Below are 12796 nucleotides of genomic sequence, written 5' to 3'. Positions count from 1 at the left end.
TGTGAACTAGTATGGCATAGTGATTGAAAGCATGGAGTCTGAAGCCAGACTGCCTGAGTTCACATCTCACCTCCATCACATTTTAGCCTGTCACTTAACCTCTACATGCCCTAGTTTCTTAATCTGTAAAATGAGTATAAAAATAGTAGCACCTATTGATAGATAAGTGTGAAGTTGCAACTAGGATATACAAAAACCTCTTAGAACAGTACCTACTAAATACATTTAAGTGATTACTATTACTATTATTATTGTTGTTGTTATTATATGAAGTAGGGATCTAATTTTATTTTTGTATATGCATAACCAAATTTCCTACCCCTATATACTAACTAGCTGACCTCTTTCTCACTTTCTAACAATGCCATTTCTGTCATACATCAGCTTTCATGTAGGGGTGAACATTTTTCTAGCTTCCTTATTCTTCCATTGGATTGTCTATCCTCTAGAAAAATTTCAAGCCTACATTTAAAATTCCCTGAGTTCTAGAAGTCCCTGAAGTTGTCACTCTGGCCTCTTCTTCTTTTATCTATAATCCCACCTCAATAATATATTTTTAGTTGTTTGATAAATAACTGAAGGACAAGGGCAATGTTGGTTCCCTAGGGCTGCCAAAACAATGTACCACAAACTGGGAGACTGAAAACAAAAGAAACTTATTGTCGCTCATTTCTGGAGGCTGGAAGTCCAAAATCAAGGTGTTGGCAGGGTCATGGTCCCTCTGAAACCTGTAGAGGAATCCATCCTTGCCTTTCCCTAGCTTCTCGTGGTTTGCTGACAATCTTTGGTGTCCCTTGGCTTGTAGATGCAACATCTAATCCTTCATCTTCACATAGCATTTTTCCTGTGTCCCTGTCTATACATGGAGTTCTTTTTGTAAGGACATTAATCAATTTGGATTAGGGATCCAACCTATCCCAGTAGGACCTCATCTTAACTAATTATATCTGCAACAACTATATTTTCAAACCAGGTAACATTCTGAGGTACTGGGAGTTGGGACTTTATTTTGTGGGGGGTACCATTCAACCCATAACAAGGGCAAAACTAAAACTACTAACCTTTGGCTTCGATCAAATCTTCCAACCCTCACCTGAACATCTCAATCCACCTGCTGAGGATCCTTGCCATACTGCCTTCAATTACAGTGGTTCAATCCTCCTAGACCCAGTTGTCCTAACTCAGACAAAATTTAAAACAAATCATTTCAAACTTCAAATAGCCAATACATCAGGAGTTTGTAAAGAAGGAAGATTTCAGAATCCTACCCTTAGAGATCCTGATTCAGTGGTTGGAGTTGATCAGTGCTAATGCAGGTGGTCAAGAGAACACACTTTGGGAAACATTAATCCAGACAACGTGTTAAAAGGCACATTTCTAAAGAAGGGGAAATCTGCAGAACAGCCCACCTCATTGCTCAACACTCAGGCAGCTGCTCATCAACCCAAAGGTCTTGGAAGAGGCTCTCTGCAGAGAAATGGAGTTTTCCTGATAAGCAGTCTAGAAAATTAGATTAATACTACTTCAGAGTTTAAAACCCACTCTTAGAGGATTACAGAATTGAACTGGTTCCATTTTTTAATTAGCAATTCAATTGTGTCTTCAATTTTCACAGGCTGCAGATTCCCTCAAAGTCCAAAGTAGGACACTGCAGTAATCTATTCTACATTAATAAAGCTTGGACCAGAGTTTGCTTTTTTATTTGGAAAAATGAAATTAAAAGACAAAAAAAAAAAAAAGACAACAGCTGGTATTTGTTGAAATCCTACTATTTGCCAGCATTTTTCTGGGCAGTAGTGAGACAGCATTAAACAAAACAGACATAATCCTTGTTATCACAGAGCTTTTATTCTTGTGGATGGGAGATGATTGAGAAGCAAGATAAATTAATAAAATATGTGAAAACTCCAGGATGATAGAGATTTTTGACTGTTTCATTTAACACTGCCTCTCAAGTGCCTAGAATAGTCATTGGCACATAGATGAGGGTCAGCAAATGTATATTGACTACCAAATGGTGATAAGCGCGATGGCAGAAATAAGGTAGGAACATGGACTAAGGAGTGGGATGGGTACGATTTTAAATGGGAGAATCAAGGAAAGCCTCATAGAGAAAGGGTTTTTGGAGTAAAGATCTGAAGGAAGTGAAGATGGGAGTCATATATGTATCTGAGAAAGAAAGGGACCAGAAAACAGCCTGTGCAAAGGCCCTGAGATGGGAGCAAACTTGGTGTATTCAAGGTAGCATTGAGAGAAGGAAAGGAGAGAAGGAAAAGTGGGAGCATGGAAAGTCAAGGGCGTTAGGAATGGACAGATCTAGAAAAGGCAAATGGGCCACTATAATATCCTTGGCATTTGCTCTGAGAAGGGCAGCCACCAAGGGTTTAAACAGTGGAGTGATAGAAACTGCTTATACTTAACAAGTGTATTTCAAGTGCTGTGTTTTGAACACACTGAAGGGCATAAGCAGGAAGCCATTGAAAACACCCAGTGAGACTGTCTTCTACCAAAATGGAGGCAGTAGTAGGATGAGAAGGAATAGGATTCTAGGTGTATTTTGAAGATTTGGGCAACAGGATTTCCTAATAGATGGAATTTCAGATTGGATGCGAGAAAAAGAGAGCAGTTGAAGATGTAGCCAGACAAGGATGTGCAGGAACTCATACTTTAATACACTGCTGGTGGGAATATGAAATGGCACAACTACCTTGGAATACTGTTTGACAGTTTCTTTAAAAGTTACCCAATACACCTACCATTCTACCTGGACATTCTGTACCTAAGTGATTTACTCAAGAAAACTGAAATCAAATGTCTGAACAAAGACCTCTACTGAATGTACATAGCAGCTTTATTCAGAATAGCCAAAAACTGGACACAACCCAAATGTCCATCACTTGGAGAAGACATAAACAATTAACCATATAAGGGAACATAAATCACAACAAAAAGAAGTGAACTACCAACACACACGACAGGAATGGATCTCAAAATGTTTATTCTAAGTAAAAGACACAGACACCAAAGAGTACACACTGTAGAGTTCTATTTATATAAAATTGTAGAAAATGTAAAGTAACCCCACAGTGACAGAAAGCAGACCAGTGCTCTTTAGGGGACAGGGGAAAAGAGAGGAATGGGTGACAAAGAGAGAGAGAAATGTTCTGTATATTGATTGTGGCAGTGGTTTCCTGATATATACGTCAGTCAAAATTCATTGAATTGTACACTTGAAATGGACAAAGTTTACTGGGCGTAAATTACATTCAAAAAGTTGATTAAAAAATTTTTTAAAGAATAAAGCTAAGGTTTTTAGCCTGAGTGTCTGAAAGAATGGACTTGCAGTTTACATAAATGAGAAAGACTAGAAAAGAAGGCTATTTTGTTGATGGGGGATATCAGGAGCTCAAACTCATGGTGAGTTTGAGACACCAATTAGATATCAGAGTAGAGATGTTAAATGGACAGTCAGATATAAAAACCTGGAGTTCAGGAAATGGCCTAGGGTGGAAATATACATACTGAAGTCATAACGTACAGATAAAGCTATAAGGCTATATAAGATCATTACAAGACAGAATGTAGACAGAAAATAGGAGAGATCTAAGGACTCATCCCTGAGATAAAGATGAATAGCAAAGAATCTGAGAAGAAGCAGCAGTGATTAAGGAGGAAAAGAATTAGGGTCTAGTACCCAACAAGGCATGAAGGAGGGTTTCAGGGAGAAAGGAATGATCCTGTGGCAAACGCTGCTGATAAATCAGACTAGATGAGGATTGAGAACTGCTCATTCATGTAAACAACCTGGAGTCCATTACTGATGGGGTGATAGTGAAGAAAGAATGAGAAAAGAGAAATTATAGTTAGCCTAGATAGCTAATTCATTCATGGAGTTTTACTGCAAGAAATGGGGAATGAGTGGTAAGTACAGGAGGAAGTAGGGTCGAGGGAGAGTTTTCTTAAGATGGGAAAAATCACAGCATGTTTGCTCACTGATGGGAATGATTCAATGGAGGAAGAAATGTTAGTGCTTTGAAGGAGCTAGGGGAGAATTGTTAGAGCAATGTTCCTAAGAGTAGGAGACAATGGAATTAAGTGCACAAGCAGAAGGGCTAGATTGTGTCAGGAGCCCAGAGAGACCCTTAGCTATAGGGACAAGGAGGGGAATTCAGGCAGAATAAATAAGGCAAGGGGAACTGCTGCTACATCTTTTCTGATTGCTTCTATTTTCTCAATGAAAGAAGAAGCAATGTAATCATTGAGAGTGAGCATGAGTTAGAAGCTGCTGGAGACTTGAGAAGAGAGAAGAAACTACATAATAATCAGCTAGTGTAGGGGCTGGCAAACTCCAGCCCCCTAACCTACCTGTTTTGGTATGGGCTGTGAGCTAAGAATAGCTTTTACATTTTTCAAAGTGGTCAGATAACTATAGCCTTTTAGTGAGAACAGGTTCTTGAAGAGATGAGGATATTTCCTCTTGGCTAACAAAGCCTGCAATATTTACTATTGGCCTTTTAGGGAGAAGTTAGCGGTCCCTTGATGTAGGAGAAAGAAAGAGTTAGTGGGCTGAGACCATACAGCACGATATGCCAGGCAACAGGAAGGTATTGGGTGGGAGCTTGATAGAACGTCAACTCACTGAATCCTCGTACAAGCACTGCAAGTTAAATATTAATAACCCAATTTTAGAGATACACTCATTGGGTTTCTGGGAGGTTCGGTAACTTTCTCAAGGTCACACAAATAATAAGTGCTGGAATATACGTATTTAGCAAATATACAACTATCTCAAATGTTTCCTTTCCACTCTGCCATGCTACATTACAAAAGACTGTGGCCTCTGTCTTTACCTTGAATCCTCCCATCTGCAATGGCAAGGTGATACATAAAGAAGCAGCACATGCAGCAAACGAGCCACCTCTTGAGCTGGACTGATGTAGGGGTAGACCTCACCCTGCTCTTGGCTTTGTGGCCTTGAACAGAATATATCACATGTGCAAGGCTCTGCTTTTCTCATCTATAAAATCAGATTAATAATAAATGCACCATTTGAAGTCGCTGATATTCAACCATTTTTAAACAATAAAAATGACAATTTCATATGTTTCAAACTAGTACCTACCATCCAAGGATATTGTGTGGATTAAAGTTAATATACATATAGCACAAGTACTATGCTGACATTTAAAGAACAGGTATTCTATGGACAATAATAATAGGAGCAGCCTTATGCCTAAAGAAGTCATTATTTAGAGAGAAGGGGCTGTGAAATGATCTCAACTATGTACACTTGGCCCAGAGACACAGGGAAAAATGAAGGGAGGAAGTCTGCAGGAATCCTGGTTGTGGCCAATCAGCCTCAAGTCACTCTAACTCTAAGTCCAAACCCAACTGATAACATTTGGCCTGGAGGAGCCCCGAGGGCGACTTGATGACCAACTTCTAATACCTGGAAGACGCATGGGGTGGACTGAGACATCTCACTCTGTTTGGCTGCAGGGGATGGAAACAGGAATAGTGAGTGGAAGTTACATGGAGACAGATTTATATGCCATTAAGCTAAAACTTTCTGGTAATTAGAATTATTAACCATGGAATGAGCTTCAGTGGAAAGTAGAGAGTTCAAGGGTAAACTGGGAGAGCACTAGATCACGTATTACTAGAGGAATCTCATAATGGGTACGTTCATTACATAATAAATGATCTGTGAGATTCTTTCCAATTCTAAAATGTTATGAGTTAGTAGTCCCTGGCTTTGGCCTAGCAGTGCCCTAAAGTCAGAACAGTTAGTTAAGTATCTAGTATAGTGCCCTAATACAGACCAAGCATTTAAGGAATATTTGCCCCTCTCCTTCATGATTCTTCTGCCCTTAAATGCAAGAAGTTTTACGAGGCTGTCTTATCATTCAGCAACTGTACTGTATCTCCCCTTTATTTCATTCTTTTTGATTTATCATCTATCTGCTTATTAAGAAACAGAAGAGGAAAGAGCTGATTTTAAAAGTAACAAGTCCAAATTCAAATTTGAATCCAAGTCTATTGTCATGCAACTGTTATCATATCACAGTCAGTATTTCATATTTAAATTGGCTTTTCCAAGAATAGATCACTGGGATTTATAGCACTAATAGGGGAAGAAATTGTTTTCTGAGAAAAGATTAAAAATTGGCATTTGAGAGAGATTCAGATCACTTCACTCACAGATGGATGGAATAGAAATTCTACCTACTTTAGTTAGACTGGCCAGAAAAGGCATCTGCAGAAAAGACAATATTTAAGCTGATTTCCAACAGACAAGAAGTCAAACAAGGCAACAGTAGAGAGAAAAGAACAGAGGGAACAGCATGTATGAACATCCTGAGGTGGGAAAGATGTGGATGTGTTTGAAAAAGAGTGGCTTTGGTGTAGTGATGGAGTAGTGCAGCCTGAGGTTGGAGAGATCAGCAGAGACAAATGAGGTAGATCTATAGAGCCATCCAGCTCTTGTAAAGAGTTTGAATTTGTTACAAGTATAATGAAAAGCCACTTACAGTTTTTAAGGAATGTTTAATTTATGTTCTAGAAGATGATCACTCTTGCTTGTGATGTGGAAATGGATTGTAGAAGAGCAAATGTGGAATCAGAGAGACATCAAAGAGATGTCAACATAGTCTGTGAAGGATGGGCTATGACCAGGAGCCAAGAAGATGGAGAAAAGACAGAGTCAAGATATTTTGGGGAGTAGAATCAAGTGAAGTTACCAATGCTTTGGATAAGGGTTATGGGAAAAGAAAATCAGGACTGACTCAGGTTTCTGAATTGAGTAACTAAAGGATAATGTGCCATTTATTTGGATAGAACAGATAGGGGAGGGATTCACTTGCAGAAGAGAAATGAGAAGTTTTATCTTAGATGTATATGATTTAAGTGTCTGTAAGACATACAGGTTGAGCTATCAGGTAAGCAAAATTGTATATGGTGCTCAGAAAAAAAATTATCTAGGTTGGAGATATAAACTTTGGAGTCTTTAGTCATACTAATTTTTTAAAGACTGGGAATTAATAGGATCACTCAGGGAGAAAAAGCAAAAGAAGAGAAGAGGATCCACAACTTAAACCAGAGAACTGCCAATACTTCAGAGGAGGCGTAGGAGCCAGCTGGAAAAGGAAACTGATGTAATAAGCCAGTGCATTTGGAAAACTAGGAAACAATAGTGTAATGATAGCCAAGAGAAGAGAGTGTTTCAGGAAGTAAATGGCCAATCCCATCAAATGCTCAAAGGGTGGGTAAGATGACAGAGATGTGTAGATTACAAATGGCTGTGTGACCATTGTCAGTGATCCTGAGACAAGAAATTTCAGTATAGTCGTGGGGCAAGGTGGAAACCATATTAGAATGGATTAAAGAAAAGTTAAGGAGGTGGAACTAATACATTTAACAACTCTTGAGAAGTTTGGTTATGCAGGATAATGGGGAAATGAGTAAAACCAATCTTCAGGGAGCTATGGAACTAAGGTTTGATTGTTTGTTTTTGGTGTTGTTTCTAAGATAAAGTTGGAAAATTAGAATATGGTTACAAAACTGATATGGTAAAGAATGGAAAATTTGATAAAAGGAGAGTGGATAACCAAAGTGAAGTGTTTTTAAAGGTCAAAGAGCACTGGATCCATAGGATAAGGGAGGGCCTGGAATTGGCTAAGATGAAGAAAGGGCTCTCCATAATGACAGAAGGGAAAAAGTGAAGATAACTGCTGATGAGGGTAGTCTTTGTTAAGTTTGCATTAGAAATTTTAGAGTTATCATCTGAAGGCTTTTATTTCACTTAAGTATGAGGCAAGGACAACAGCTGAGTGAGGGTAAAATAGGGAGGAGTTGTGGGTGGTTTGAGGAGAACATATAAAATCATTCTGGGAAATATAAGTGGGTTTCTGGGTCGTAGTATGTGCAAGTTGTGATTTTAGATAATCAAATTAAGGAAACATCAATTCAGTTATATATTCTCCAGTAACATTCAGCTACTCAGACACAGGTGCAGAGAAGATGGGGGGGGTTGAGGTTTTACTAGACATGTGTGATGAAGGTGAGAGTAGTAGAGGGGTTGAGACTACATGTGAGGGGGTGATTATAATGGTAGACCATGAAAGTTTAATGATGTACCTAAGAGAAAAAAAATAGAAGGAAACTCAACAAAATGTTTAAAGGGTACTTCTGAGTGGGGAGAATACAGGTGATTTTCATTTTCATCTTTATGTGAGTCTTTATTGTCTAAATTTTCTATAAGAAGCATATGTTAGTTCTAAGTACAGTATTTTAAAAATAACCAAAATGATATAAAAGCAGTTATATACTGAGCTTAAGAACAATCCTCTTAAACTTGAGATGGGAATCAGAAAACAAGTAACAAAATGGCAATAAGTACATACCTACCAAATGCTAGTGGACTAAATTATCCAATCAAAGGCATAGGCTGGCTAATTGGATTAAAAAACAAAAACAAGACCTACCTATATGCTGCTTACATAAGACCCTCTCCAGAACTAAAGACACATACAGACTGAAAATGAAGGGATGAAATAAGATATTTCATGCAAATGGAAATGACAAGAAAGCAGGGGTCGCAATACTATATCAGGCAAAACAGACTTTAAAATGAATTCTGTAACAAAAGACAAAGAAGGGCATTATATAATGATAAAAGGATCAATAAAGGAAGAGGATATAACACTCATTAACAATAAAGGAAGAGGATATAACACTCATTAACAGATATAACACTCATTAACAAATATACAAAAAAATTCTGTATTATACACATAATACAGAAGTATGTAAATATATAAAGCAAATATTAACAGACATAAAGGGAGAAATTGACAATATTACAATATTAGTAGGGGACTTTAACACCTCACTTACATCAATGGACAAATCATCCAACAGAAAATCAACAAAGAAATAATAGTTTTAAATGACACATTAGTTCAGTTGAACTTAATATATATCTATAGGACATTCCATCCAAAAACAGCAGAATACACATTCTTTTCAAGTGCATGTGGGGTGTTCTCTAGGATAAATCACATGTTAGGTCACAAAACAAGTCTCAACAAATTTAAGATGATAGAAATTATATCAAGCATTTTTTCCAATCACAACAGTATGAAACTAGAAATCAATTACAAGAAGAATGGGAAAAACACAAAATGAAGACATTAAACATGTTACTAGAAACCCCTCAATGAAGAAATCAAAGATAAAATCAGAAAATACCTTGAGGGAAATAAAAATGGAAACACAACTTTCCAAAACCTATGAAACATAGCAAAAGCAATTCTAAGAGGGAAGTTTACAAGGATAGAGGTCTGCCCCTAAGAAACAAGAAAAATGTCAAACAACCTAACTTACCATCTAAAGGAATTAGAAATAGAAGAACAAATAAAGCACAAAGTAAGCATAAAGAAGGAAATAATAACAATCAGAGAGGAAATAAATTAGAGACTAAAAAAAATAGAAAAGATAAAGCCAGGAGCTGTTTTTTTTGAAAAGATAAACAAACTTAATAAACTTTTAGCTAAAGTCATCAAGAAAAAAAGAGAGGACACAGATAAACAAAATGAGAAACGAAAGAGGAGAAATAATAACTGGTATCACAGAGATACAAAAAAAAATCATAAAAGAATACTACAAACAGTTATATGCCAACGAACTGGTCAACCTAGAAGAAATGGACAAATTTCTAGAAACATACAACCTTCCAAGAATGAATCAGGAAGAAATAGACAACTGGAACAAACCAAAAACTAGCAGTGAAATTGAATTTATAATAATAATAAAAATTCCCAGCAAACAAAAGTCCAGGAGTGGACAGATTCACAGGGGAATTCTAATAAACATGTAGAGAAGGGATAATACCTATCCTTCTCAAAATATTGCAAAAAATTAAAGAAGAGGTAACACTCCCAAATTCATTCTACAAGGCCACCATTAGCATAATAAAGACAAAGACACTACACAAAACAAAGACACTACACAAAAAGAAAATTACTGGTCAATATCTCTGACAAATATAGATGCAAAAGTCTTCAACAAAACATTAGCAAACCAAATTCAACAATATATAAAAAGGATTATGCACCATGATCAAGTGGGATACAAGGGATACATTCTAGGGATACAAGAATGGATCAACAGTCACAAATCAATCAGTGTGATACACCACATTAACAAGAGGAAGGATAAAAATCACATGATCTTCTCAATAGATGCAGAAAAATTCAACATCCATTCATGATAAAAACTCTTATCAAAGTTGATATAGAGGCAACATATATCAAAATAATAAAGGCTATTTATGACAAATGCACAGCTAACATCATACTCAACAATGAAAAGCTGAAAGCTTTTTATCCAAAGTCAAGAACAAACCACACATGCCCACTCTCACCAGTTCTATTTAACATAGTATTGGAAGTCTTAGTCACAGCAATCAGACTAGAAAAAGAAGTAAAAGGCATCCAAATTGGAAGGGAAGAAGTAAAACTATCACTATTTACAGATGACATGATACTATATGTAGAAAACCCTAAAATTTACACCAAAGGACTATTAGAGCTAATAAATGAATTCAGTAAAGTTTTAGGATACAAGATTAATACATAGAAAGCTATTGCTTTTCTATACACTAATAATGAACAATCATAAATAGAAAGCAAGAAACAATCCCATTTAAAATCACATCAAAAAGAATAAAATACCTGGGAATAAATGTACCAAGGAAATGGAAGACCTTAACTCTGAAAACTATAAAACATTGATGAAGGAAATTGAAGATGATCCAAAGAAATGGAAAAATAGCCCATGTTCATGGATTGGAAGAACTGATATTGTTAGTGTCCACACTAACCAAAGCAATCTACAAAAATAACAAAACACCTATCAAAATACCCATGACATTTTTCACAGAACTAGGACAAATAATCCTAAAATATATATGGAAACACAAAAGACCCTGAATTGCCAAAGCAATCTTGAGAAAAAAGAACACAACTGGAGGTATCATGATCCCTTACTTCAGACTATACTACAAAGCCACAGTAATCAAAACAGCATGTTACTGTCACAAAAACAGACACATAGATCAATGGAACAGAATGGAGATCCCAGAAATAAATGTATGCTCTTATCGTCAATTAATCTGCAGCAAAGGAGACAGAACGTAAAATAGAGAAAAGACAGACTCTTCAAGTAATGGTGCTGAGAAAACTAGACAGATACATGTAAAAGAGTGAAATTAGAACATTTCCTCCCACCATATACAAAAATAGATTCAAAATGGTTTAAAGACCTAAATATAAGACCTGAAACCATAAAATTCCTAGAAGACAACATAGGCAGAACACTTTTTGACATAAATCATAGCAATATTTTTTTGGATTTCTTTCCTAAGGCAAAGGAAACAAAAGAGAAAATAAATAAATTGGAACTAATTAAACTTAAAAGTCTTGCACAGAAAAGGAAACCATCAACAAAACGAAAAGACAGCCTACTAAATGGGAGAAAATACTTGCAAATGATATGACTAATAAGAGGTTAATATCCAAAATATATAAAGAGCTCATACAACTCAATATCAAAAAAAACAACCTGATTTAAAAATGGACAGAACCTGGAGGCCACCACTGCCATTGCTGTGCGGTCGAAGCACCAGCCTGCACCATGATCTACTGCCAGTAGGAAGGGAAGGATTGAATCGTCACCAAAGAAGACTATGAAACTCCAAGCAGATTGGAGCTGGTGGCCAATTGGAGCTGGGGTCTCTTCTCCTCATACAGACCCCAGTGATCTGTATGAGGAGAAGAGACTGATCCTGCCAAATGGAGATATCAACTGGAACTGCCCATGCCTTGGGCGGATGGCCAGTGGTCCGTGTGGGAAACTTTTCAAGGTGGCCTTTTCCTGATTCCTCTACAGCATGGAGGATGTCAAGGGGTCAGACTGTGTAGACCAGTTCCGGGCCATGCAGGGGTGCATGCAGAAGTACCCAGACCTCTATTTCCAGAAGGAAGAGGAGAAGCCAGGGGATCGTTTAGAGGAAACAGCTGCCTCTGAGGCCACTGCAACCATAGAAGAGGAGGGGTCCAGCTAATGATGGCTCTGGGGTGCTGGGCTCCAGCCTCCTTCAGAGCAATATGAACCTCTCCGAGAAAGTGTCTTTCCTTCTGTTTTGCTGTGCACTGTAATGTACAAAATAATTTATTGTGCTGATCGGGGTCTTGGCCCCTTGACATATACACTGAAAAATGGGGTTGTGTGTCTGTGTGTCTCACATGGACATATCAGCAAATGTAGCTGCCACTTTTGAATTCTTTTCTCCGATTGTCCTGAATTTTGCCACTTTGAAATAATATGCTGAATAATCTCAGCAACCAAAAAATCATTATCTGGGAGTGTCTCTTGTGAGTGAGCTGATTTATTTTGATTCATTGTATCCCTTTTAGTAGATTTTTACACCCAGTTGGAAAGTGAAACAGAAACAAAACATCTTTCTTTAAAAATGTTGGAGTGGGACTATTTCTTGTAGAAGAGGAGGGATGATCAGACCTTGAGTAGCTGAGGAAGCACTATGCTTCATTTCTGATACATTTTGCTTTCCAGTTTTGCATTGAGCTCCAGGTTTTCTAGTTTGGAAAGCAGAGCTTTGGACCCTCTGAGTGACTCCCTTTGTAAGTGAAGAGAAAGGCTAGTTTTTGCTCTTCTTGTTATTCCAAAAGCCCTGGTTGGGGGGCTGTGTTCACACTGGCTCTGTCTCAGCCTGTTC

The 12796-nt window shown here is 37.4% G+C and overlaps 1 pseudogene; it reads left to right on the top strand.

The window, feature by feature from the left end:
• The first annotated feature begins 11694 nt into the window (after nucleotides 1-11694).
• On the top strand, nucleotides 11695-12124 carry LOC112404801 (mitochondrial intermembrane space import and assembly protein 40 pseudogene; annotated as a pseudogene).
• The last annotated feature ends 672 nt before the right edge of the window (nucleotides 12125-12796 follow it).

Source organism: Neophocaena asiaeorientalis, unplaced genomic scaffold (genome assembly GCF_003031525.2).
Source record: "Neophocaena asiaeorientalis asiaeorientalis breed wild unplaced genomic scaffold, Neophocaena_asiaeorientalis_V1.1 scaffold245, whole genome shotgun sequence".
NCBI classification, from domain to species: Eukaryota; Metazoa; Chordata; class Mammalia; order Artiodactyla; family Phocoenidae; genus Neophocaena; species Neophocaena asiaeorientalis.
The sequence above is the reverse complement of the archived record's forward strand: the minus strand, read 5'-3'. Positions and strand labels throughout refer to the sequence as shown.